A 25,656-nucleotide genomic window follows, 5' to 3' on the forward strand; every position below is an offset into this window, starting at 1 on the left:
TCGATCAGCTACTTAAAAATCCTTCAGGTCTTTCCAGGTTCCTACACACACATACACACACACACACACACACACACACACACACACACACACACACGTCATTTAAATAAATGAACTCTGAGATGAAAATTTCTGTTATATGGGGCAGATAACATCTCAGTCGAGAACACTTGAGTTCATCAGCATGGTTAATGCTGATGCAAGGCTCGATGCCAACTTCTCCCAAGGTCAGAAGTTCAATCCTGCAGTAGGACGTATTAAAGCCGGCCCTGTGATGCTGAAGAGGGTTTTAAAAGGGTAAGGGGCACAGTACACAAGGGACCAAGAAAGAGCTTTGAAATACACTTGGAGCAGTTTAATTAAGGTTGCAGAGACGGCACAGGAGAACTTGGCAAGAGCTTTCCTGGCACGGCCAAGTGTTTTAGATCGTCGTGCACCCTTAAACGAACAGGGAAGGCCGCTCTGCAGAAACAGCGAGGCATAGAATCAAGATGCAAACAAATTTGGAAAGGAATAGGTAAGAAGGTGGTGAGTGTGCAGAGGGAAAGAGAAACCCATCGCACGTTATCCGCCTATAGTCCACCTTGAAAAAACAGAGCAGTGTTACAATTAATGTTCTCCCCCGCCACCATGTTACAAAAACGTTTCGTATGTCCGTGGCTCCAGACTCCACCAGTAAGGGCGCCTGCAAAAGGTGTGATGACAGAATGCAGCCACTGTGGCGAATGTGCAAAGTAGCACGTGGCCCTAGTCTGAGCAGGAGATTTGGGGAGGGAGGAGAGAGTGGGGGAGAGAGGGAGAAGCCTCTGGCAATCAACCACACGTGGCTCTCACAAACTTTAGACACTCCTCACGTGGGTGTTTTTGTAATTGGAAAAGCAGCTGGACGGGGGAGGGAGACAAGAGGAAATCTGAATATTGGCCATGGTGTCTGGGAATAGTGGGAGTTGCAGGCCCACATCTGGAGGATACTGAGCTGGGGAAGGTAACTCCCAAGATACACCCTGGTCTCAGGCCATTTTTTTGTTTATTAAGGCTTGAAAGGCATTTCTAGCACTTTGAACCGAGCCTAGAAACAAACTTTGCAACCTTGTGAGTTTCCTTGCAGGTTGTAACCTTTCCGTGTGGGAGCGTTGCTCCAGCCCCTTGATCGTCTTGGTTGCTCTTCTGTAGGGGTGTGCTCCGCTCCGTTTCGGATTCCCGAATCTGAAGCGGAGTGGGCCGATCTGGACCTCCTAAACCCGGTTCCGGAGCGGGTCAGGGGAGGGGTGGATCAACCCGAAGCGGTTCCGAACAGTCCGAATCGATTCGGACCGTTCCGAAGCTTCGGAGACAGGTAAGTGGGGAAGGGGGGGGGCTTACCTGCATCCGCCATCCACCTCCGTCGCGGTCCATGCTGCGACAGCAGCGGAGCCAGGTAAGTGGGGGAGGGGGGCTTATTCGGACGCCATTTTGTCCCCCCCTTCCCCACTTACCTGCCTCTGTTGTCCACCGCGGAGCCAGGTAAGTGGGGGCAAAATGGTGTCCCAATATCAATACGGACCTCCGGATCTCGCCCCAGATCCAGTTATGGAGCAGGTTGGGTCCAGATTGACCCGAACCAGTTTGGAAGGTCCGGATCGGGATACGAAGCGGTTAAGGGAGGGGGGCGTGCACAGCCTTACTCTTCTGTACACCATTTCTAGCTCTACAATATCTTTCTTGAGCAGCAGTGACAACAACTGTCCACAGTATTCCAAGTGTAGCCGCATTACAGATTTAGAAAAAACTATATAGGCACTCTGACATTAGTGGTTTGATTTTCTATTCCTTTCCCAATGAGCCCCAGCAAGGACTTTGCCTCTCACCTAAGCCGTACATGGGGTCAATGCTTTCACTGAGCTATGCACCAGAACCCTTTCCTGATCAGTCACCCTGTATATGTGAACTCTGGATTCTTTTGTCCCAATCTGCACCACTTCACACGTGCTCACACTGAATGCATTTGCCCATTCATCCAGTTTGGAGAGATCCCTTTGGAGCTCTTCGCCATCCCTTTTTACCACTCTGAATAACGTGGTGTCACCTGCAAACACGGCCACCTCACTGCTCACCTTTTACCTCCAGGTCATTTATGAACAAGTAGGTAGGCAGGTAGGAACATTGACGATAGCAGGTTGGCAACCATTCTGCAACGCACACTAGTTTTGTTGCAAATGCAGGGGCGTCCGTCCATCAGCAATGTGTCCCCATTAATTTAAACCGTCTTAAAATCAGGACTGCAAATTGGGGAGGTGGCAGCTAGCAAGATCTTGGCAGTTTGGACAGAGGGACAGGTAGAGGGGGAGATCTAGCTTTGGGGGCTCTAACATGAGCCTTCATGAGCTCATAATAAATGGCCTTTTGAAGGGTTACCTTGAATGCTTCACAAACACACGTCAGAAGAAAGACATTTAGCCCTGCTGCAATCTCATCAGGCTACAAACAGTTATTAAAAAATAAGTAGTGCAAAGTGATTGGGCTGTTGTGTCAACACCTTCAGGGCTTGGCCGGATGCCACTGCAGCAACACCAGCCTGCGAAAAAAGAAATACAGCTGCCTGCTGTGCAAATGCACATGCTGCAGCTCCGGTCAGAGTATGAGAATTTCAGATCTCAAGGGCTACAGGGTGGGAGGGGGAGGCCTGCCAGCAAAGAACTATTTCATCATGATTAAAAGCCCCCAGGGGAAATTGCTGGATATAAAAGAAGCAAAAGCTACCGGAATTGACACACAAGTAGTGTCACCCCTCTATTTCATTAGCATAATTTATTCTCCCCTAAGTGCCTGCCCGGACTCTAAAATCATCTTCAGGAGTCCTTTTGCGTGAGCCCTTGCCAAAGTAAGTGAGGCAGCTGGTTATCAGGAAGAGGGCCTTTTTTGCTGTGGCACCCCGGCTGGGGAATGAGGTCTCTAGTGAGGTTAACCTGGTGCCTACATTGCACTCCTTTCAGCGCCAAGTGAAGACCTTTTTATTTTCCCAGTATTTTAACATTCCTTTTAGCTCTGCTGTTTTAACACTGCATTTTAAATCTCTGCATTGTTACCTGGTTTTATTCTGGTTAGACTTTCACATTGTAGTTTTAAGCGGTTATATTTTATGCTGTACGTTGCGGGTTTAAATTTTTGTGAACTGCCCAGAGAGCATCGCCTATTGGGCGGTATAGAAATGAAATAAAGAAATAAGATTCAGGTAGGCTTTTTTTTTTTTAAGGAGAGGACAAGGGTGGGAGAAAGGGCATGGAGTGTGCAGATATGGAGTCAGTGGGGCAGAAGGGTGTGGAATACTAGCTCCATTTCAGAGGACCAGGGAGACATGCAGAAAACCCATGAGCAACCCTACGCAGCTTGTATCCACTAGACCAGTGGTTCCCAAAACACTTCTTAGTAATTCTTAAAACCAGCAAGGCTTTGGATCTGGGTCTCCTGGAGCCACGTCCAACTCTGCACAGTAGACCACGCTGCCTCTGTGGAATGGCAGCTCAGAAGACAGCGGGGTCTGTTCTAGTGTTACTCAGGACAATCTTTGACTAACTCCCTGCAGCGTTTAAGATTATCTTGCCACAGCAAGGAGGAGGCGGGCACAGGCCCCAAGACACACCAATGTCCAAACTCTCCCTGAGAACTCTGGCACTGCGACGTCCCTCCAGACTGATTTGCAGTAAGCCATAGGCAAGGACCCTTTCAAATTTTTACTATCGCTGTGCAATAATCAAGACTAAACTCAACAGGCTGTAGGCCCCACGCATCATAGCCACAGCCTGGAAACAGAGGCCTTTTCCTTGAGAGAGATGCGGAGTGGCTCTGTGTAGGACCCTTCTCCCCTTTTTTTCACCGTGCATTTCAAAAATATACCGGCCAGGTAATCACGTTCCACACGTAAGAGAGAGAGGAGGGCCAGGATCTCTTCTCGATCATCCCAGAGTGCAGGACACGGAATAATGGGCTGAAGTTATAGGAAGCCAGATTCCGGCTGGACATCAGGAAAAACTTCCTGACTGTTAGAACAGTACAACAATGGAGCCAGTTTCCTAGGTTGGTTGTGGGCTCTCCCACACTAGAGGCCTTCAAGAGGCAGCTGGACAACCACCTGTCAGGTATGCTTTAGGGTGGATTCCTGAATTGAGCAGGGGGTTCGACTCGATGGCCTTGTAGGCCCCTTCCAACTCTACTATTCTATGATTCTATGAGAGACATATAAGCCTACAAAACAGATTGAAAGGCTGAATGTTCATGTATATGCTGTTTAACATATACATGAAGCCACTGGGGGAGGTTATCCGGAGATGTGGATTGAGGTATCATCAATATGCAGATGATACCCAGCTCTACCTTTCCTTTTCATCAAACTCAGGTGAGGCAGTGACTGTTCTGAGGCAGTGCCTGGGCACGGTAATGGACTGGATAAGGGCTAACAAACTGAGACTCAATCCAGACAAGACGGAGATACTGTTAGCGGGTGGTTCATCTGTCTGGCGAGGTGATGTTTGCCCTGTCCTGGACGGGGTTGCACTCTCCCTAAAGGATCGGGTCCGTAGTTTGGGGGTGCTCTTCGATCCAGAACTGTCACTTGAGGCACAGGTGAACTCAGTGGCAAAGAGCACCTTTTATCAGCTTAGGTTGATATACCAACTACGCCCTTATCTGGACAGAGATAGCCTAGCTACAGTTATCCATGCTCTGATAACCTCTCGTTTGGATTACCGCATTGCGTTATACACGGGGCTGCCTTTGAAAACGGTCCGGAAACTTCAACTCGTACAAAACAGGGCAGCACGTTTACTAACAGGGACTGGCCGGTGAGATCACATTACGCCAGTCCTGTTACAACTTCATTGGCTGCCAGCCCAGGTCCGGGCCCGATTCAAAGTGCTGGTATTGACATTTAAAGCTCTAAATGGTTTGGGGCCAGGTTATTTGAAGGAACGCCTCCTCCCATATATACCTGCCTGGACCTTAAGACCCTTCTCCGTGAGCCCTTGCCAAAGGAAGTGAGGCAGGTGGCTACTAGGAGGAGGGCTTTCTCCGCTGTGGCACCCCGGTTGTGGAATGAGCTCCCCAGAGAGGTCTGCCTGGCGCCTACACTGTACTTCTTTCGTCGCCAGCTGAAGACCTTTTTATTCTCTCAGTATTTTAACACTTAATTTTAACTTAAATTTAAATTTTACTGTTTTAACTCTGTATTTTAATCTTATATCAATTTTGCTGCGTGGTTTTATCCTGGTTGTGCTTTTTAGACTGTATTTTGTATTTGTGCTGTTAACCTGTTGGTTGTTTTATTATGGTTTTAATTTTTGTGAACCCCCCAGAGAGCTTCAGCTATTGGGCGGTATAAAAATGTAATAAATAAATAAGCGTCAAACATTAAAATGATTTTCATGGGCCCAGAAACTGAAAGGGTGGCTTTAACAAGGCTGCTGTTCCTTCCCAGAGAAAGGAAATATTTTTGAGGACATTGTGCTGCTAGGAGAGGCAAGACTCCCTCTGGAAATACTGGTCAAACAAGCTTCAGAAGTTCCCAACAGGGTCCTTCGTGGTAACTATCTAACAACTCCTTTCACTGTGCGGCCTGTAGGCGTCACCCTTTTCCACCAGACTGGATATGAACGGCCCACGTTCCAGCATTCCCAGCTTCCTTAGTTCTTAGCCAACTCCTTTTTCTGAGGGACGTTTCGCACATGCCCAAACATCATTCCATGATTTGGCAGCTGAACATGAAAACAGCATCCTTTGAAAACCTATGTCTCCCATTTGTGGTGATGTCGCTCAATACAAGTTTTTTTTCCTGCCTTTAGTGCAGACCAGGACCGGTTCATGCATGCCAACACATTTGCCGTATCTACACTACTGCTTTAAAGCGCTTTATAACAGTTTTAGGAGTGTGTCCTGGGCCCCAACAGTTGTCAAAACTGTTATAAAGCACTTTAAAGCAGTAGTGTAGATCCAGCCTTGATGTTGCAGTTACTGAGCGATGAACGCATATGTGTAAATGCACCCTTTTAACTGGGGGGAGGGGGTTTACAAGTGCGGAACAGAAGCTAAGACTCAGAGACTTAGCCTAGACCAGTGGTCTTCAACTGATGCGTCGCGACCCAAAAGTGGGTTGCAAGATCAATCCAAATGGGTCGCAAGCAAAGCTATTGCTGCCATGTTGGGCAATTGTGAAAGTGGCTCCCATGTTGCAGGTTGGGAGTTCAAGGTGGTCTCAGGTCTGGACCAGTTGAAGAGCACTGGCCTAGACCGTCTTATGAGCCCTTGGCTAAGAGTTCAGCTTTGCTCCAAGTCCATCATGTTGTGTGACCACACAACAATTACAGGAGAGAACGATGCCAGGTGACCCTGCTTAACAAAATCAATGCTATCTTTGTGTATATCTCTTCTACCAGAATTAACGACTTCTGATTTGACTCCCACCTTCCCTTCGGTGTACGTATTTCATTTCTGCAGCATTTGGGACATAGGAATGCAGGAAGCTGCTTAATACTGAGTCAGACCACTGGTCCATCTAGTGCAGTACTGCCAACACGGACTAGCACCAATGGTTTTCTAGGCTTTCAGGCAGTCTGACCTGGAAATGCCATCAGGAAGCAAACCTGGGACCTTCTGCTTGGAAAGCATGTGTTCTACCAATGAGCTATGGCTCAGTTTTCCACTTACATTCCAAGTCATGCTGAATATTTATTGTGAACACACCCATATTCCCATAGGCTGTCTTCGCCTGGCACACTGACGCAGAACATGCCGTCACCCAACTAAGCTATGACATGATCCACAAAAAGGCATCCTATGTAACATGCAAACTTGCTCTTAGGAAGCACCCCTCACACCACTGGCACTATGCAAGAATACACGCCAATGTCATGGACACCACACGGTGCAGCATAATTCAGTTGCAGGTTTTCCGCACGGACATGGAGGTGTGCCTTTGCAGAGGCTGCAGCCACGTCCACAACCTTCCAAACTCATGAAACCTTTAAGAGAAGTGCTGGCAGTTTTTATTAGCTTCAAGCACTCTATGTGGGCTGCTTCTTAATACCCAGAAATGAGAGTGTTTCCACACAAGCCAAGCACAAACACATCTCTAGTCACTGGAGTAAACAAGCAAACAGCAGAGAGAAGAGAAGAGAATTGGCCAAATGCCTGTTTTTAAATGCAAGGCGAAGATGGAAGTGGTCAAGCCATCAAAAATGGATGCATTCAGATTCCACCTCTGTTAAATGCCACCCAGTTCCATCACCTTAAACAAGATACTCTCATCAGGCCACCATGGCTGGGGACAGCAGAACAGGCAGTCAGGTTACAAGATTTTACTCCGATCCCTCACTAATTTCAACTTGGAAAGACATCTGTGGGGTTTAAAGTTAGCTCTCCTGTGGAGCACAGAAAACACTGGACAGCACCATATTATTATCCCGCGTCTCACGCTCGGCATGCCAAATTCTCTTTGGCTTGCTCTCTCCCACACCATCCGGGATCTATGAATAAAGGACACTTTGTTCCGCTTGCAACTATTGTGCAAAGGCACACTTATGTTATGGCTGAGCTAAGCATTGTTTACTGGAGCCTTGTTCAGAACAACTGCAAATCACGACGCAGATTCTGACGTTTTCAGCAGCGATAGGCTTTTACCCAAGATGCTGCCTCTGCCATGAAAGCCAGAGATGATGATGATAATAATAACAACAACAATAATAAATGTATTACTTACCCGCCTCTCCCTCTGGATCAAGGCAGGGTACAACACAAATACAAAACACCGTAAGATACATATAATTGATTAAAAACATATAAAACTAATACATTATTAAAAGGCATCTTAAAATTCAACTGGGGAGGCCTGCTGGAAGAGATCAGTCTTTATGGCTTTCTTAAATTCTGGAAGACTGTGAAGTTGACGAATCTCTCCCAGCAGGCCATTCCACGGTCTGGCAGCGGCAGAAGAGAAGGTCCTCTGGGTAACCGTTGTCAGCATAGTTTTTGTTTGCTGGAGCAAATCTTCCCAAAGGACCTAGGTGTGCAGGGCCGATTGTACGGGATAAAGTGATCCCCCGCAGGTAACTTGGACCCAAACCACGTAGGGCTTTAAAGGTAATAACCAACACTTTATACTTCGCCCAGAAACTAATTGGCAGCCAGTGTAGTGATTTTAAAGCTGGTGTAATATGGCCACCCCTAGATGAACCAGCACTGGCTGCCATATTTTGCACTAGTTGAAGTTTCCAGACCAGGCACAAAGGTAGCCCTATGTAGAGCATATTGCAGAAGCTGATCCTGTATCCTCTGGGATGGCACACCAGGAGACAGTCCTTAGGAATATTCACCTCAATACAGGACTAGCTGGCTGCTATTCAACAGTCAGAACATTCCTTATACCAGTTTTAAAATCTCTTCACAGGTTGCCAAGTAGTTTCCAGGTGAAGTATAAAGTGTTGGTTATCTCCTTTCAAGCCCTACATGGTTTGGGTCCAGGCTACCTGTGGGATCGCCTTCACCTGTACAATCTGTCCCGCACACTCAGGTCCTCTGGGAAGAATTTACTCCAGCCAACAAAAACAAGGCTGACAACTATTACTCAGAGGACCTTTTCTTCTGCCACTCCCAGTTTGTGGAATGGCTTGCTGGGAGAGATTCGTCAACTTCACAGTCTTCCAGAATTTAAGAAAGCCATAAAGACTGATCTCTTCTGGCAGGCCTACCCAGTTGATTTTTAAGATGTCTTTTTAATAATGTGCTGCTTTTAATAATGTATTAGTTTTAAATGTTTTAATTAGTTATATGTATTTTGTGGTGTTTGCATTTGTGTTGTACCCCGCCTCGATCCAGAGGGAGAGGCGGGTAACATATTATTATTATTATTATTATTATTATTATTATTATTACTACTACTACTACTACTACTAGTACACTGGCAGACCTGTTCCAAACATTTCTCAGGTTTGGCCCACAAATGTGGATGGAGTTCCTATCGCTCGTCATGTCAAAACCACCCAGGATCATGCAGCAAAGGTGCTACATGTACTCTCTAAAATGCAGGGATTGTGCAGGGCAAGACATGGGTCTCACATCAGCCATGCTTAATGCAATTCCACCGGGAGAGACAAAACAGGCAAATAAACACTTCCGTTAAATTACTCATCTGTCAGATTGCAAGCTACGGATGCTTGTCAAATGTCCCAAGGCATTTGTGTCACCTCATTTCCACATGTTCACCCTTTTCTCTGTAACACACTCCAAACTGGAGGACAGCCTCTCTGGCTGACTGTCCTGGAATGCATTCTTGCCATGGTACCCTTTAAGCTCACATCCTTGGAGTTCAAAAATTTCCTAGGACAAGCAAAAGGCATCCTTCTTCTTCTGGAGTTGGCCAGTGCTGGTATTTTAGCTGTGTTAAAACTGGAGGGGAATGCCTTTGAAGGAGCTCCAGATGATCTTCCCTAGGGAAGCTTTCCATATTGACCAGGAAGTCTGCTCCAGAGATTGATGTGACTTTAAAAATAATGATGCCAAGGTATTTCCAGGAACTCAAGTATGACAGTGTCTGAGCTGCTGGTGATTGACCAGGAAAGGTATTTTGGGTTTGTAGTGGATAGCTCAGTGAAAACATCAACATGGTGTACAGCTGTTGCGAAAACGGCAAATTCCACATTGGCAATCATTAGCAAAGGAACTGAAAATAGAACTGCTAATACCATACTGCCTCTATACGTTCAATAGGGCGACCACACTTGGAATACTGTGTACAGTTCTGGTCAGTGCACCTTTAAAAAAGATAAGGCTTGGAGTGTGGCAACGAGGGACAGGCCTTTTCGGTGGTGGCCCCCAGACTATGGAATGATCTCCCTGACGAGGCTCGCCTGGCACCAATGCTGCTATCTTTCCGGCGCCAGGTTAAGACTTTCCTCTTTGCCCAGGCATATGGCGGCACATCTTAATCACCCACACGTTTAGTTTTTTAACTGTTTTTAATGCTTTATGTGTGTATGTTCTGTGTTTTAGAATTTTAAATTTTGTATACTCGTTTTAATCTTAATTTTACAATTTCTGTAAACCGCCCAGAGAGCCCTGGCTATGGGGGCGGTATATAAGTGCAATAAATAAATAAATAAATAAATAAATAAATAAATAAAGTAAAGCTAGAAAAGGTATGCAAATGGGGAACTATGATGGAAGGTTATAATTTTGGAGAATTTTTAGCTTAGAAAAAGAGTGAATAAGGGCAGGGTGGGGAGAGACACATGACAGAGGTGTATAAAATTATACACAATATGTAAAAAATGGAGAAAATCAACTCTCTCATAATGCTAAAAACTGGGACATCCAAAGAAGCTGAATGATGGGATACTCAGGACAGATAAAAGGAAGTATTTCTTCACAGAGTGATTCCACAAGATGTAGTTATCATCACCCACTTGGAACTCTTCAAAGGAGGGGTGGACAAATTCGAGGAGAAGGCTATCAGTGGCTACTATAGCAGTGGCCAAAATTGTGGACACTTTTTGAAATTTTCATGTTTTGCAGCTTTGCATGCTTATAGAAAATGTTCTGCTTCACGAAATTCAAATGTTTATAGCAACTGAAAGAGAATATAATGCTGAATTCAATACAAAAAACACAGAATGCAAATACCTGCAGTACAAAAAAAGTTATGCTTACTTTGGTCTCAAAACAAACACAGGCGTGATTGAGTGAAGAAGCGGATTGGAACTGCAAACCCTACTGGCCAATCACAGTCCTTGTTCTGGGGACCAATCACACAGCAGTAGTTGTGATACATCATGTTTCAAGTTGGAGAAAGTCAGTTTTGCTGTTTGCTCTGTAACTGAAGCGCAATTGGAGATTGTGTGAACATTTGAAGTATTTCTCAAATGAAAAGTGTACGTACGTACATCATAAATAGACCAATGGCACCAAAGAAAAGAGTTGATTGGACACCCAGTAAAAGAAGCAGGGTTGTTGTATTACGTGAATCAGGTCTTTCAATTGATATATAAACGTTTGCATTTCGTGGAACAGAACATTTTCTGTAAGCGTGCAAAGTTGCAAAACATGAACATTTCAAAAAGTGTCCACAATTTTGGCCACCACTGTAGTTTTACTGGCTATGTGCCATATTTCTTCGATTGTAAGACGCACACTAATTTCAGTACCACCAACAGAAAAAGCAAAACCTAAGACACACCTGCAATTCTAAGACGCATCCCATTTTTAGAGATGTTTATATGGGGGGAAAGTGTGTCTTAGAATCGAAGAAACAGGGTATTATTTCCAGTAAAAGGGCGAGTATGTATACCTCTGAATACCCTTTGTAGAGGAACACAAGCTTCCCACTGGGGCATCAGGTTGTGAGAGCAGAATGCTGGACCAAAGCCTAACCCAGTAAGGCTCTTCTTTGGTTTTTAGGGGTCTGTTGGCTCTACACAGGTGGGAGCGAAGCCCCCAAACCCTGCAATACAAAACTCAACAGTGGCAGCAGCTGTGCCCAGGGTCCAATTAGGGGAAGCTTACAGCGATAGTCCCATCAAGTACATTTAAATGAGGCAAGGATTCAACCTCACCAGGTGTGGATATGAAGGCTGAGGGGCAAATACATGATGCATGAATTGTATTATTGCATTTATAGCCTGCCTTTTTTCCTCCAAGGAACCCAAGGCAGCGTACATAATCCTCCTCCTCCTCTTCACTTTATCCTCACAACAACCCTGTGAGGTGGGTTGGGCTGAGAGTCTGTGACCGGCCCAAAGTCACCCAGTGGGTTTCCATGGCCGAGTGGGGACTAGAACCCAGATCTCCCAACTCCCAGTCTGAGACTTTAGCCACTACACTACACATATGCATTAACACAGTTATTCTATATTGTAAACAGCAGCTACCGGAGGGACCAATGTGTATGAGAACAGCAGCAAGGTGAGGGGGAGATGTTGACCAGTTCCTGGGCCAAAGCTGCTATTTGTCATAGGAGGGAAGCTCTCCTGACCAGAATGCAGTATTTAGTTAAATGGGCTCAACAGTCTCCTTGTACAGAGCTCAACAGCTCCCTGAACACACATCTTGGCCATACAGGCACACAATTAAAATCCCTCATATGTATGCTTTATTCGCTAAACTCCAGATGAGGAAGTCTGTGGGCTGAGTTTTGCTGTAGCAGATGGAAATCTCCAGCTATGTACTCAGCAACTTATGAAAGTATATTTCTCGAAGTGTTCCCTTTTCTCAAAGGATAAGACGCCACGCACTGTTTCAACTTTTTAAAAGGTCTGCCAAGAACAAAACGAGGAGAGACGAGGCAGCCATTTCAAGAGGTCCCCGAGCACCTGGGGCACGCCCCCCACTCAGGCAAATACATGGAGGCTTTGCGCAGGCTTGTTTAACTGTTGGAAGCAGAAATCTGCATGCTAGTTGTTTCCTTGCAATACACCACGGGCTCATCAATGCCAGTACGCTGAAGTTTATATTCACATTCAAGCTCTGCAGGAAAACATTTGCCTAAAGTAGCGGTGGGTAACTTACGGCTTTCCAGACTTTTTTTTTGGCCTACAACATCCACAAACCCAGCCACCAGTTTGGAGGTAGAGTTCAATGCGTTTTTATCATTTCGGCCGCCTCGGATACCAGGTTGTGGATCCTGAGCTGGCTTATTTGGGCACGCACTGAGTCAGGCAAGCTCGCAGTTGCCTGCCCATTTTTTTTGGGTGTGAATCGCAATTAGCACAAATGCGGATGAGCACAAGATTGCGGGTGGGAATATTTATGGGAATCGTGATTTGTGCAAATTCGCAGCCATAAATAGCACAATTTGTGCAAAAATCCAGGCAACAAACGGTCATTTACACCTGCAATTTTGCGCAAATTGCACTGTTTCTAGCTGCAAAGTTGTGCAAATTGCAATTTACGTAAATATTCTCACTTGTGATTTTGTGCAAAACCACAACTCATGGATAAAAGACGTCCTGAGCTCTTGCTGGGCACCCACGGACCATCTAGTGGCTTGCCCCGTGCACCCACCATGATCATACAACCAGCTGGAGTCTGGCGAGCAGAGCATGAACAGGATGCGGGGGGAGTCTGCCATCCCTAATCCATTGCCATCACAATCTAAGCACATCTAAAGACCTGTGTTTGGATTTGGTTAGCATTAAATCCACATTAAAGCAGCAGCTGGTCTCACAATCACCATGCTGACTACGTGCAAACTTTTTAGATCCTGTGTTCTGGAGTAAAAATATAACAGGGAAACCTGAAGTAACTTAATAGACAGGCTGGAGTGCTTTGGGTATACAGCACGGCCCAGACCAGGACAGGAAGAGGAAGAAAATTCTCACACACTCAGACAACTGAGATTTCAGGACTCTCAAGTCTATAGAAAAGCAAAAACAAAATCTCTCAATATGAAATTCTAGATCAGAGGTCTAGAAACAAAGCCCTATGAAGAGAGACTGAAAGAACTGGGCATGTTTAGCCTGGAGAAGAGAAGATTGAGGGGAGACATGAGAGCACTCTTCAAATACTTAAAAGGTTGTCACACAGAGGAGGGCCAGGATCTCTTCTCGATCCTCCCAGAGTGCAGGACACAGAATAACGGGCTCAAGTTAAAGGAAGCCAGATTCCGGCTGGATATCAGGAAAAACTTCCTGACTGTTAGAGCAGTGCGACGGTGGAATCAGCTACCTACGGAGGTTGTGGGCTCTCCCACCCTAGAGGCCTTCAAGAGGCAGCTGGACAACCCTCTGTCAGGGATGCTTTAGGGTGGATTCCTGCATTGAGCAGGGGGTTGGACTCAATGGCCTTGTAGGCCCCTTCCAACTCTGCTATTCTATGATTCTATGAAAGAAGTGAGCAGGATTTCCAGGAAGCCACTGAGAAAGTTAAATGGAAAGACTGTGTCACTAAAAAGCAAACAATTGTGCCGATTGCTTTATCCTTTGAAATGTTTTTCTGCCTTCTTGATGGAGGCAGGGGGCATCTGTGCTCACACCAACTTCCTTCCTCTATGCTGAGTAAGCGCAAACCCTACTTGAAGTCCTGAAGCAATCGTCATCATCCATCAGGCACACGGAGAGTAAACTCATTTTCTCTCTCTTTTATTTATTAAAATTATTTCTAAACCACCCTTCATCCTTACAGGTACCATGGCTACATCTGCTCATGTACGTTGGCAGAATATTAAACTACAATAACAACAACGTTAAGCCGTTAAGGATCCCCAGAAAGGGAGATCGAAGAGGTCGCTTTAACGTTTGTGATACTGACAGGATGCAAGCTTTTTGCAACAACAACAACAACCAATGTTTAAAATAACTTTTTGTACCATCTACCCGGATGAAGGGCTCTGCAGGACTCGAAACTTGCTCTATTTTGTGGAATTGTGTTTGGTCCTAAAGAAAGTATTGCCCAACTTTGAATAATCAATTTCATTTAGCAAGGAAAGAGGCCACAAAAAGCAAGGCATAAAGGTGGTAATCCTTACCCTGTGTCTGAGACTCCTAGCTATACTGCCTGTAAACACAGAGGCGTTGTTTAGTTTTCATGCTCAATCAATAGCTGGCACAAACGTAAGAAAAGCCCAGAAGCTGGAACAAACCAAAGGTCCATTTGATCCAGTGTCTTGCTTTCCACAGTGGCAAGGCAGATGTCTCCAGGAAGCCAACAGGCAAGGCAGGAAAGGCAAATAGCTTCCTCCAGCTACTGTTCCCCTGTGACTGGCCTTTGACATGTTGCCTCCGATTCCACAGGTAGCACAGCACCAGCATGAGTACCTGACAGACCTGTCCACCCCAAGTGCATCTAACCCCTTTTAGGAGAAAGTTACCTAAGCCAGTGGCCATCCCCACACATCCTGTGGCAATGAGTTCCATAAGCTAACTACCCACTGTGTGAAACACAACTTCCTTTCCTCCAACTTGAACCTCCTGCTAGTCAATTTAATTGAATAGCCATGAATTCTTACGTTATGAGAGAGAAGGAGGAAATATTTGCCACACCATTAATCTTCTGCAAACTTCTAACCATCTTTTTCCTCCCCTAAACTGGAAAACGTTTCCTTGGCAGTCCTTGACCTGGAAAATGGGGATATTTGTAAACAGGTTGCCAACAAGCCGAAACAGGTTTTTCCTACCTGGCTTGCGAAGATTCCCTTTGGCAAAAACATTGCAACACATCTCTTAGCTGTACTATTTCCTTTCCATTTACCGCTAAGGATTGTGGGCAGTTACATTCCTTCCATCCTATTTAAACAGGTCGTAGGTGTACAGGAAATGAGGCACCTGGATGGATAACTACAAGAAAAGCATTCAGCTCCGAGCCTGAAGGAGGGACCTCAGTTGATGGTGGGAACACATGGCACTGCTTAAAATGCCAAGATGTCAGAGATGGAATTGGGCAAAATATTTTCAGGTGAACTGACATGGACCACGCGTCTGCACAAACACAGCCCTAAGAGAACTGCTGTCAGGCTCAAAGCACCGGCAATGAGCAACTTCTACCAACGCGATTTTGCTCCTTGAAAGCAGGGAAGTGAAATGGGAACTTTGCAAGGGGAAGGCAGAGAAGGTCGAGTTTTTGTGGCCGATGCTTCTGCAGCAGCTGTGCCACAAGGCAGCCCGGGCGGGCATTGCGGAAGCGTTGGCTGGGTACTGCCCCACTCACATTTGCAGAGAGGCACTCTACACGTTGTGCAAGAGCATGAAGCAACAGGGCAGAGTGGGTGGAGCTGCTGGGGGGGGGGGGAAACCACACTCCTTCCCTCCCGCTGAAAAACTTGCTTGCGTTTCTTTAGGTGCAAGGGTGAGGTTACAGGGGGATTCTTGTCCCCTCGCCTGTTTTCCACGCTGACAGAAGAGGAAAGTAGAATAAGAGCACCCAGTGCAGGCAAGGATACTTCTGATATCAAGGAACACGTACGAGGAATCGCTCCTGCACAACGAGGCCTTCCCAAACCCTCCCAACATTCGCTCAGACAGGGAGTAGGACACGGGACACACACACACACACACACACAATCATTCCTCCCCTCTCAAACCTATTTTGTAGCACTTCAAACATCCATCTGCCCAGAGATGACGTTGGGAGGAAAAACACAAGCACGGACAACCAACGGCTGCATCATCCCTCTGAAAAAGTCATCTGCACTTTCATGGGAATTGTCATCTTTGCTGCTCTTAGACCCTCAGTGGTTGAGAGTGGGTTGCTTTGAACCGTGGGTTGTTTGTTGAACAATGGGTTAGCGTGCTGTCTGAACACAGCAAATCTTCGACAGGGTGGGTTATCATATTGTCTCAACACAGCCAGGGCTTCTTAACCACCCTGAACAAGAAAACATGCCACACTGCATGATTCGCAAGCAACCCTGGCTGTGCTCAGACAACACACTAACCCACGGTTCAACAAACAACCCACAGTTCAAAACAACCCATGCTCAACCACTGAGTGCGGGTTAACGTGTTGCGTGAACAGCCCCACTGCTTTTTGCCTGGCAGCTGGATCCTCCTGGTAGGCGACATGGTGCTAGCAAACTCCAAGATTAAGGGAAGCAGTCCTTGCAGCATGGAGTCCCCCTCTCCTGTCCAAGACACAGATACCTGTGTTAAACTCCTAATGGAAGCCATATTCCAACTTCACCCACATCCTATGGGGGAGGCACTCACAAAGGGCTCTGCTAGTGTCAGAAGATGGCAATTGTGCCAAAAACTGTTACCAATTATTGATAGGGTGCTTTTAAATGTTCAAAATCTGACTTGTTTGCCCTTATAAGCCAGGGAGTAAAGCCTGAGCTATTCCTGTTTTGCAGATGAAGCCGCGAGGGGCTGGCCGGTGGGGCCACTGGGATTCCTATCTGGTTTCCTAGATCCATTGCTCTCTGTCCATTGCTACAATCCAGAGCTGCACCAGAGAGTCAATATTTAGTTTGATTTTGCTAAGCTGCTTGTTCTTATCGTTGATGATCAACTTGCAAACTGCCTCCCTCTCCTACACAAAGCACATAGGAGGAACAGGGCCAGCCAAGGAAAACTATTGCCATTAACTCATAAAGCAAAATCATAAAGACGCATGATGTGAATGTGGAGAGTGCGGCAGAGGCCCATGGCGCTGCCACGCTCCTCTGCTCCTGTGCTTGAACTCGAAAGGGGAAAGGATGAACCAGGGCTGGCTACAGCCTCACTGCCAAGGAAAAAATTCATCGCATTTGTGTTGCACTTTTGGGTACATCACCTCAGCGTTCCTTACAACATCCCTGCGAGGTAAGCCAGTGCTCATATCCCCATTTCGCAGCTGGAGGGCTAGCCGAGAGAGCAGCTTGCTGGATAATGGCTAAATAGTTAAGAGTAAAAAAGTGATCGTGGTGGATTATTCCCACAGGTGAAACCTTTCTCTCTTCCACCACTGACTTTTAACACCTCTCTTTCAATCATTTGCTTGGCAAACCACATTCTATGCCTCGGAAAAAAAGAATCAGAAGACAATATTTTCCAACCCAGGCTAAACGCCTCGGAGCCGGTTTTGCACAGGGCTGGCAGGGCGTGGAATCAAATTTCCAAGCGCAAGGTTATGAGGAAACATGGAGTCTCTTGGGGCTGCTTTAAGATGAGGCACGGTCGTGCCCTTCCTAATGATTTTTTAAAAAAACAAAGTCAATTGAAAACGACATACCGAATCCCTTTGATTCTCCCTCCTTTGTTGATGTATTCATATCAGACCTCGCCGCTGCATCCCTTCACACCTTGACAAGTAGGAAAAGCCACTCAGAACAAGCAGAAGTGATGGAGGAGGAGGAGGAGGAGAGGCTATAAGCAGAATCAGTGCAGGCTGCAGCCCCAGACGCTACACCAATAGCCTGCGTTTACCACCAGCGCCCTGCCTGCATTCTATGACATATTTCCACGCCATTTGACTCCGTCTGGCTTGGCACCATGCAAGAGGCAAGAGGCAAAGCCCAAAGTGGGCACACCTGCCGGAACTTCAAATACCCACACCTTGCACAACAGGCTGAAAGGAGGAGGCCACAGACGCATGCTTACTTCTGACCTGCTTTTTAAGGAAAGCCCTCACAAGGCAGCTTACACTATACATATATTTAAATACGACTGAACACACAGATAACAAAAAAAAAATCATATAAAATCACGTAGAGAGGCCAGGAATAAGATCAATAAAATGTTTTGCAAAATAAAAGAGACTTAAGAACATAAGAAATGCCATGCTGGATCAGACCGAGGGTCCATCTAGTCCAGCACTCTGTTCGCACAGAGGCCAACCAGCCATCAGCCAGGGATGAACAAGCAGCACCCTCCTACCCATGTTCCCCAGCAACTGGTGCACACAGGCTTATTGCCTTGAATACTGGAGATAGCACACAACCATCAGGGCTAGTAGCCATTGATAGCCTTCACCTCCAGGAATTTATCCAACCCCCTTTTAAAGCCATTCAGATTGGTGGCCATCACTACATCTTGTGGTAGTGAGTTCCATAATTTAACTATGCGCTGTGTGAAGAAGTCCTTCCTTTTATTTGTCCTGAATCTCCCACCAGTTTCATGGGATGACCCCAGGTTCTAGTATTTGAGAGAGGGAGAAAAATGTCTCCCTATCCACATTCTCCATACCATGCATAATTTTGGACACCTCTATCATGTCTCCCCTTAGCCTCCTTTTTTCCAGGCGAAACAATCCTAGTTGATGTAACCTTCCCTCGTAAGGGAGATGCTCCAGCCTCTTAATCATTTTGGTTGCTCTTTTCTGCACTTTTTCCAGCTTTTCTTAAAGACCACAAGACAGGGGGCCAAGCAGAGTTCTCAGGCAGAGTTCCAGAAGCATGTGCCCACCACTAAAAAGACCCTATCGCTTGTACCCACCAACTTGATTGATCTCAGTGATAGGCCGGAGAGCAAATCAAGGCCTCCAATGTCACTCTTGGGGCCCAGGGCAAGTTCACAGCGATGCAGGATTCCTTCAGATTACCTAGGCCCAAACCATTCAGGGCTTTCATGGTTAGCAGTAGCACTTTAAAGTCAAATAAAAGGGTAACCAAACCTAAATCGGCATAATATGAGTAAACTGCCTAGCCTTCATAAGCAACCCTACATAGAGAGTATTACTGGAGTCTAATCTGGATGCAACTAGTGTGTGCGTAATTGAGACCAGCTTACTCCTTCTACATTGACACATATGAACGTTGATATAATACCTCCCTTCACACATACTCATCAGGAACTAGTTATTTTGCTGAACAGCCACTCTGAGACATAGCTGATTATCCAGGACTCCAAATCTCCACCAAGATAGTTCCATAACTAGGCCAACAAATTCCCTTGCTTCGATGTTACCAGGAGGTACCATTGAAGCAAAGGGATTTGCAGCACACTGCTGCAAGCAACACTCAAGGGAGTGAGCTGAATCATGCCAAGGAGACACCAGTTGCTGACCACACACAAGCAAGCTCTCCTCTAAAATGCTCTGACTTGTCTGCAAGGATGGCAAGAGGAAGAATGGAGGGAGAACAACACCAGCAAAGTAAGACACACACCCCAAGAAGAGAAGGCAAAACCTCAAACTGGTACTGAACTCTAATTCTTCCGGAGTAAAATGCATGAAAAGCCCATTGCATTGTGGCTTTAAATCTTCCCAAGGGACAATACATGATGGTGCCCTTTTCCTTCAAGGAAGCTCCCTTGAGATTCTCTGCCTTGACTTCAAGCATCCAATGTGTTCAACCTCAAGCTACAAGTTGTTTCAGATGTGACCTTACCAGAGCTTTGCAGAAGAAGAAATCCTGCGGTCACTCATAGACTGAGTTCGGATGGCACGCTAATCAACTGGGGAGGGGGTGGGTTAATAGGAACAGAATGGGAAACAACCGTTGATTAGCATGTCGTCTGAACTCAGCCATAGGCTGCGCTTGGTCAATGGTGGGTGGAGCGGTCAACTCACAGTTGGGTTTTTTACGGGTACTCCACACATAATATGTTCCTACACAACTATGGGTGGTTGGGGTTGGCGTTGAGTGGAGAATAGTCAACCTGGCATTTGACTGACACAGCCCTGCCCTTTCTCCTCCTTCAGTCCTCCCGGTGCTATCCCAGCAGCCTCTGTGAGTTGTGCTAGTTGTAACAGAGCGGCTGGCGCAGTTTGGGCCGCTCTTGTTGGAGAACTCTGTAGCCAGGTGAAAAGTCAACTCAACGGGTCAGAAGACTCCACTGGCTCAGTTCAGACAATACGGAAACCACCGGTTGTGCAACTAGACAACGCTGTAGCTTGTTGTATTTCTCCAAGTGATTTTTTGACGAAAAAGTCAACCGTGGGGTGTTTTTTGCCTGACAGACGACACAAATACCAACTGTTGACCACTCAACTGACGGTTGACTACTAAAACCACCAGTGGCTATTGTGCTGTCCGAAGGGCAGTCTGAACTCTAGCCACTTTCCTGCAACCGGCTCACACTCTTCACATGTTTGACCATGGCTAGAAGGAACAGACATCGCAGCCCAGTAGGTGTTAAAACTTTCCCATGGCTTCGTATTTTGAGACAGTACCATACGGTTGGGCTGAACATGCTTGTTTCACCTTCCTTACATTTATAAACATAGCACAATAACTAAATGAGGTTCTGTATTTACTCTGTGCCATTGGCAACACTTAGCCGCTATACAAACAAATCTTCAGGCTCATCAAAACAAACAAGGAAAAAGCCATCTGATAAGTTACGCAGCTTAAATTTATGAGTTGATCTGTACATAATCCCCAGGTGTTCAAGCCTGCTCAGGAACCTAAGGCTATGTCGCGTAAAAAACACGCACACCACCAGGCATCACAGAGTAGTTAGATCCTGCAATGGCAGGCCTTTCCACCATCTGTATCACCAGGGGAAACTCACCAAACACATCTTGCCATTGGTGCTGTAACACAAGCACGTGAGACTGAACCCTTCTAGACACCCGTCAACTTGTAGGGAAAAAACCCCTAGGGATCACGTGTCACCCATGGCTAATTATACGCACACTCCTAATACTAAAGTTTTACTTCCACTTTAATGGGAAATTTATGAAATCCAGTCTTTCTAGAACAGTCAAAGAAATTGTAATTTCAATGGAACTGAATAAAGATATGAAAAAAAATGTTATCCAACACTAATCTTCCATCGGGTGTGTGTGCATGTCCTCACTTCTTTGCCTACAGTGCAGAGTCTACACTGCCAGGAATTACCGTAAGAAAAAATAGGAAACTGAGCAGAGTGGACACATGGTAAAAAGTCAATCTTTAGAAGTCTGAATGATCAGCCTCAGTACGTGATTGATATTCTATACACCCCTGCACCCCAAAGAAAGAAGTGAGTTATCCCATATGACTTCAGACCAGGGGCACGCCCCCTTTGAGTTCCACAAGAATGTTCTTCTATCAAAATCGGGTTGTGCAGAATGCGCACTAACGCATGACGACACACTAACCATTGAGGAACTGGAGTTCTGCATTCCAAACTGAGCTTTCAGCCATCACAAACCATACACTGATAGAATCAGGGAATGTTGCCCAACTCTTCATTTTGGCACAAGACCTGTCTACCATACTACCCCTCAAGTCAATACGTGAAAAAATAATCAAGGAACGAAGGGCAGCACATTTGATGGCATCTCCTGCCAAAATGAAGTCAGGGGCCGTACACAGTACAAGGGTGCTTGTAGGTGACAGTCCCCTGGTTCTGTTACTGTATGATTTGGGTTGGACTAAAACTTATTAGGTTATTATCCTGATCTCATAAGCATTTGCCTATAGTTTAAAATCACCAAGAGAAGCTATGACCCTGTTCAGACGACATGCTAAGCCATGGTGGTTAAGCATTTTGAGCTAAACATTACGGCTTAACGTGTCATGTGAACAATGATTTAGAGAAGCGTGTGAGCTATTCCTAACCCTGGTGGCTACATAACCACAGTTTAAACATACTCACTAACCATTTGCTGCAAAAGGGTTAGTGGCCTAACCATGGCTTAGGGTGTTGTCTGAACTGGCCATTTGTTGGTGGAAACATGGCACAGGGCCTTTTCTGTGGTGGCATCACATCTCTGGACCTCCCTCCCTTGGGAGATTAAACAGATTTTATCTTTGTTTAGCTTTAGACAGAACTTGGGAAACGAGAGCATCAAAACCTATGGGGAGCCCCTCCTGCTGCTGCCTTTGCCACGGACACTACTGTTGCCCGCCACAGCCTCAGCTAGCTTGGAAAGTCCTGGGACAGATGCCAGAAACAAGAACATAGCCATCAAAGTGGTCCATGAGGGCCAGAAACAGAGCACCTCATAAGGTACATGGAATTACAGGGGAAGTCCAAGGAGAGGTAACACCTGCACTATGGGTCAGGCAAAAGCACTGATTGTGTCAGACCTGGAAGCGATTTCTCCCACGGGGCTCCCAGAATCTATAGGGGAGGTGGGCAGAAAGTTGGCCAAGATTTACTGGTAGACCTCCAGGTGATTTGCAAATAATCAGCAAGAGTCCCTGATTCTCAATGGTTCAATGACAGTGACAACAAAACTCTTCCCCTCTACTAAACTGCTGAAATCAAGGATTATTGCAGGGAAATAGAAGGAGATTTCTGTGCAGGCTCCAGTTCTCATACGGAAACCTAATTCCTGGGCTGAGCACGTACTCAGAAGTGCCTTGTTCTGCAATTCTACGTCCACCTTTCCGGAACTTTATTTTCCACGTGGCTCCCGGTCGGAGAACCACGGGGTTCTAGTGCACACCAAAACAGACCCTGCAAGTTTCGTGTCCTACAGGGCTGTCAGCAGCTGGGAAACGAAGAACAGTAAGACCACCCCAAAAAGCCAGCCAGGTCCAGCAACCTGCTCCCAAGGGTGGCCAGACGGATGCTTGCTAGCGTCAGCATTCATACATGCACCATGCCCAGAACCTGTAACCCAGAGGGCCACAGCGGCTGGCTAGGGAGGCCCCATTCTTGGCTAGTGGGGCAATAGACAAGGCTGCATGGGGCAGGGGGTGGGTCTCTCAGAAGTCACTTCCCCACTGGGGACTGATGGGGGAAGAGAGCCTTGAGTCAAGGGGAGGGGCCTGGCGCCATAGGGAGGGAGGTTTCTATGGGGCTTGGAGGAGGATCTGTACATCTTATGGGGCTCGATGAGATGAGGTGGGGTTATGAACTGCGCCCTGGAGCTGCCCTGAACCGACGACGATGTCATCATGATAATCCTTAACATTTATATACCTCCTTATTTGCTAAACTGCTACCTAGGCAGAGGCCAGCAATTGAAAACAATAAGACTTTAAAACAATAAAAAGAACCAGTAAAACCCAGTAAGGCAACAAGTCCTTAAAACAACTACTTTATGAGAACCGCCCAGGGAGCTTCGGCTATGGGGCGGCATAAATAAATACAACAGATAAACCAACTACATGCATCAAAGCGCTCGGCTGAACAGGCGGGGGGGCTCTTTACGCCCCATTCCAAAAGCCACAGGTGGGCGAATGGGGGGCTCAGCTGGCAAGTCTATGGGGAGGACTTATGGGGAGGGAGAAGGGCCGAGCCATGGGGCGGGCGGGCTGGCTGGCTGGCTGCCTGGGGGGTGGGAATGGCAGCCCCTATGGGGCGGAAGAGCAACCAAGGGGGGTCCTGGGGGGCATGACAGCCCCTGGGTAAAGGACGGGGGGGTCTGTCCGTGGGGCAGCCCCCCTAAGGGCCCCATTCTGCCAGACCTGCGGGGCTCAGAGCCGCCCCCTCCTCACCTGCACGGCGGCGGGGGTCTCCTCCGGCTGCTCAGCGGACGAGCGGCCACCTGCGTGTCGAGGGCGGCGCCATTCAGACGTCCGCGCAGCTGCGCGTCATGTGACCCGAAGGAACGGCCGCCTCCAGAGCCGCCGCCGAGGGAGGCGAGGGGCGGCTTCTTTCCTCCGCGCTTGCGCACAAGCCTTGCATCGGTCGGCGCAGGCGCAGCTCGTCCCAGGGGGGCGACGGCCGCGCCGCCATCTTTGGTATGGGCGTGCCCGTTGAGACAGGTGCTTTCCCCACTCTCCTGCCGTGCCGTGCCGTGCCGTGCCGTGCCTTCTTTCGCGAGGAGCGCAGCGTCGCTGGGGAGATCCCGGCCGTGGCACCTGAGCTCCGCCCGATGCAGATTTATTCCGGGGGGGGGGGGCGCCTCGTCAGAGGCATCCGGAGAATGGGCGCACGCAAGATGATACAAGGAGGAGACTCTGGGCTGCAGAGAACAGAAGGAGTGGATGGGTCCGTGGGCGTGATTGCACGTGGCTGTGCGACCCGGGCCATAGCTAGACCTAAGGTTTATCCCTGGATCATCCAGGGGTCAAACCTGTTCACCTAGGTGACACACAGGGGATCCAGTGCTCAGGCAGGGGCGAACCCTGGATGATCCCAGGATAAACCTTAGGTCTAGCTGTGGCCTCGGTGGTGGAGCTCTCGCTTTGCATGCAGACAGGCCGGCCCCAGGTTCGACCCGCCCCGGCAGCATCTCCAGGGAATGCTAGCATAGGGTGACCCTATGAAAAGGGCTCCTGTATCTTTAACAGTTGCATAGAAAAGGGAATTTCAGCAGGTGTCCTTTGTATATATGGAGAACCTAGTGAAATCCCCTCTTCATCACAACAATGAAAGCTGCAGGAGCCCTGCCCTCTTTTAAATCTGGTCACTCTAGTATAGCTCCTGCAGCTTGCACTGCTGTGATGAAGAGGGAATTTCACCAGGTTCTCCATATATACAAAGGACACCTGCTGAAATTCCCTTTTCTATGCAACTGTTAAAGATACAGGAGCCCTGACCTCCTTTTCTTAGGGTCACCCTATGCTAGCAACGGCTCCCGCCTGAAACCGCGGAGGGAGGGCTGCCGCTGCTGCCAGTCAGTGTCGACAACACTGGGCTAGATGGACCAAGCGGGGATCTGACTCGGTACAAGGCACCTTCCGACGTTCCTATGCGTGTTAACTCAGTTGTGACTGCAATGGGATTTACTCCAATTGCAACCCCGTCCCCACTTACCTGCACCTGAGACCCGTTGAACTCAATGGGGCTTACTTGCGAGCAGACTTCATAGGCTTGCACTGCAGGTGGGTTTAGGGTCGCAGGCCTCGGGTCCTGGAACCCACCCAGAGATCCTGCCGGGTTCTGTTCCTCCGGAAGGGCTTGGGGGTACCGCTCTTGCATCGGTTGCATTGAAATGAAGGGAGGGTTAGCAGCACCTGTGGTTTACTCCTATGCTTTAGAAACTTTGTTGGTCTTTATGGTACCACAGGGGGTGGGCGTGGCTTCCCCTTTGGAAATTATTTTTTGCCTTACACTTTATTCTTTAGCAATCTCAGAGGTGCTTCCAGGAGTCACCCATCCAGCAAGTCATATGGATTAGGTCTGACGTTGCACACAGCCTTTCCCAGCCTGTAACCTTCCAGACGTTTTGGCCTACAACTCCCATCAAACCGACTTTCCCCAACTTGGTTCCCTCAATGAATAAGAAGAAAACTTTAAGATAAAAGAAAGAGGGGAATTTTGACTTCTGTAATAATAGAGCAAGAAAAAAAAAATTGTTACGTATTTTTGCTGTGGAGAAAATCGGAAGCCCATCTTAATTTTGTATGTGTTTTCCTGTCTTACTTTGTGTTTGTTAGTTTGTTATGTTTTGAAATAATAA

General features: G+C 47.2%; 1 protein-coding gene across 2 annotated transcripts in view; it reads right to left on the minus strand.

The window, feature by feature from the left end:
• CLCN5 (chloride voltage-gated channel 5) overlaps positions 1 to 23,877 on the minus strand; it is a 47,637-nt gene extending 23,760 nt beyond the window's left edge. The window contains exons 1-2 of one of the 2 annotated variants that reach the window (XM_063141954.1): positions 23,747 to 23,877; positions 10,672 to 10,837 (exon numbers count right to left, since the gene is read on the minus strand). The gene's annotated coding sequence lies outside the window, so the exon portion shown is untranslated. The remainder of the gene's footprint in view (positions 1 to 10,671; positions 10,838 to 23,746) is intronic. The other variant, XM_063141953.1, reaches the window with a different exon arrangement.
• Between the last annotated feature and the right edge of the window lie 1,779 nt (positions 23,878 to 25,656).

The sequence above is a fragment of the Elgaria multicarinata genome, chromosome 15, assembly GCF_023053635.1.
Source record: "Elgaria multicarinata webbii isolate HBS135686 ecotype San Diego chromosome 15, rElgMul1.1.pri, whole genome shotgun sequence".
Lineage (NCBI taxonomy): Eukaryota > Metazoa > Chordata > Lepidosauria > Squamata > Anguidae > Elgaria > Elgaria multicarinata.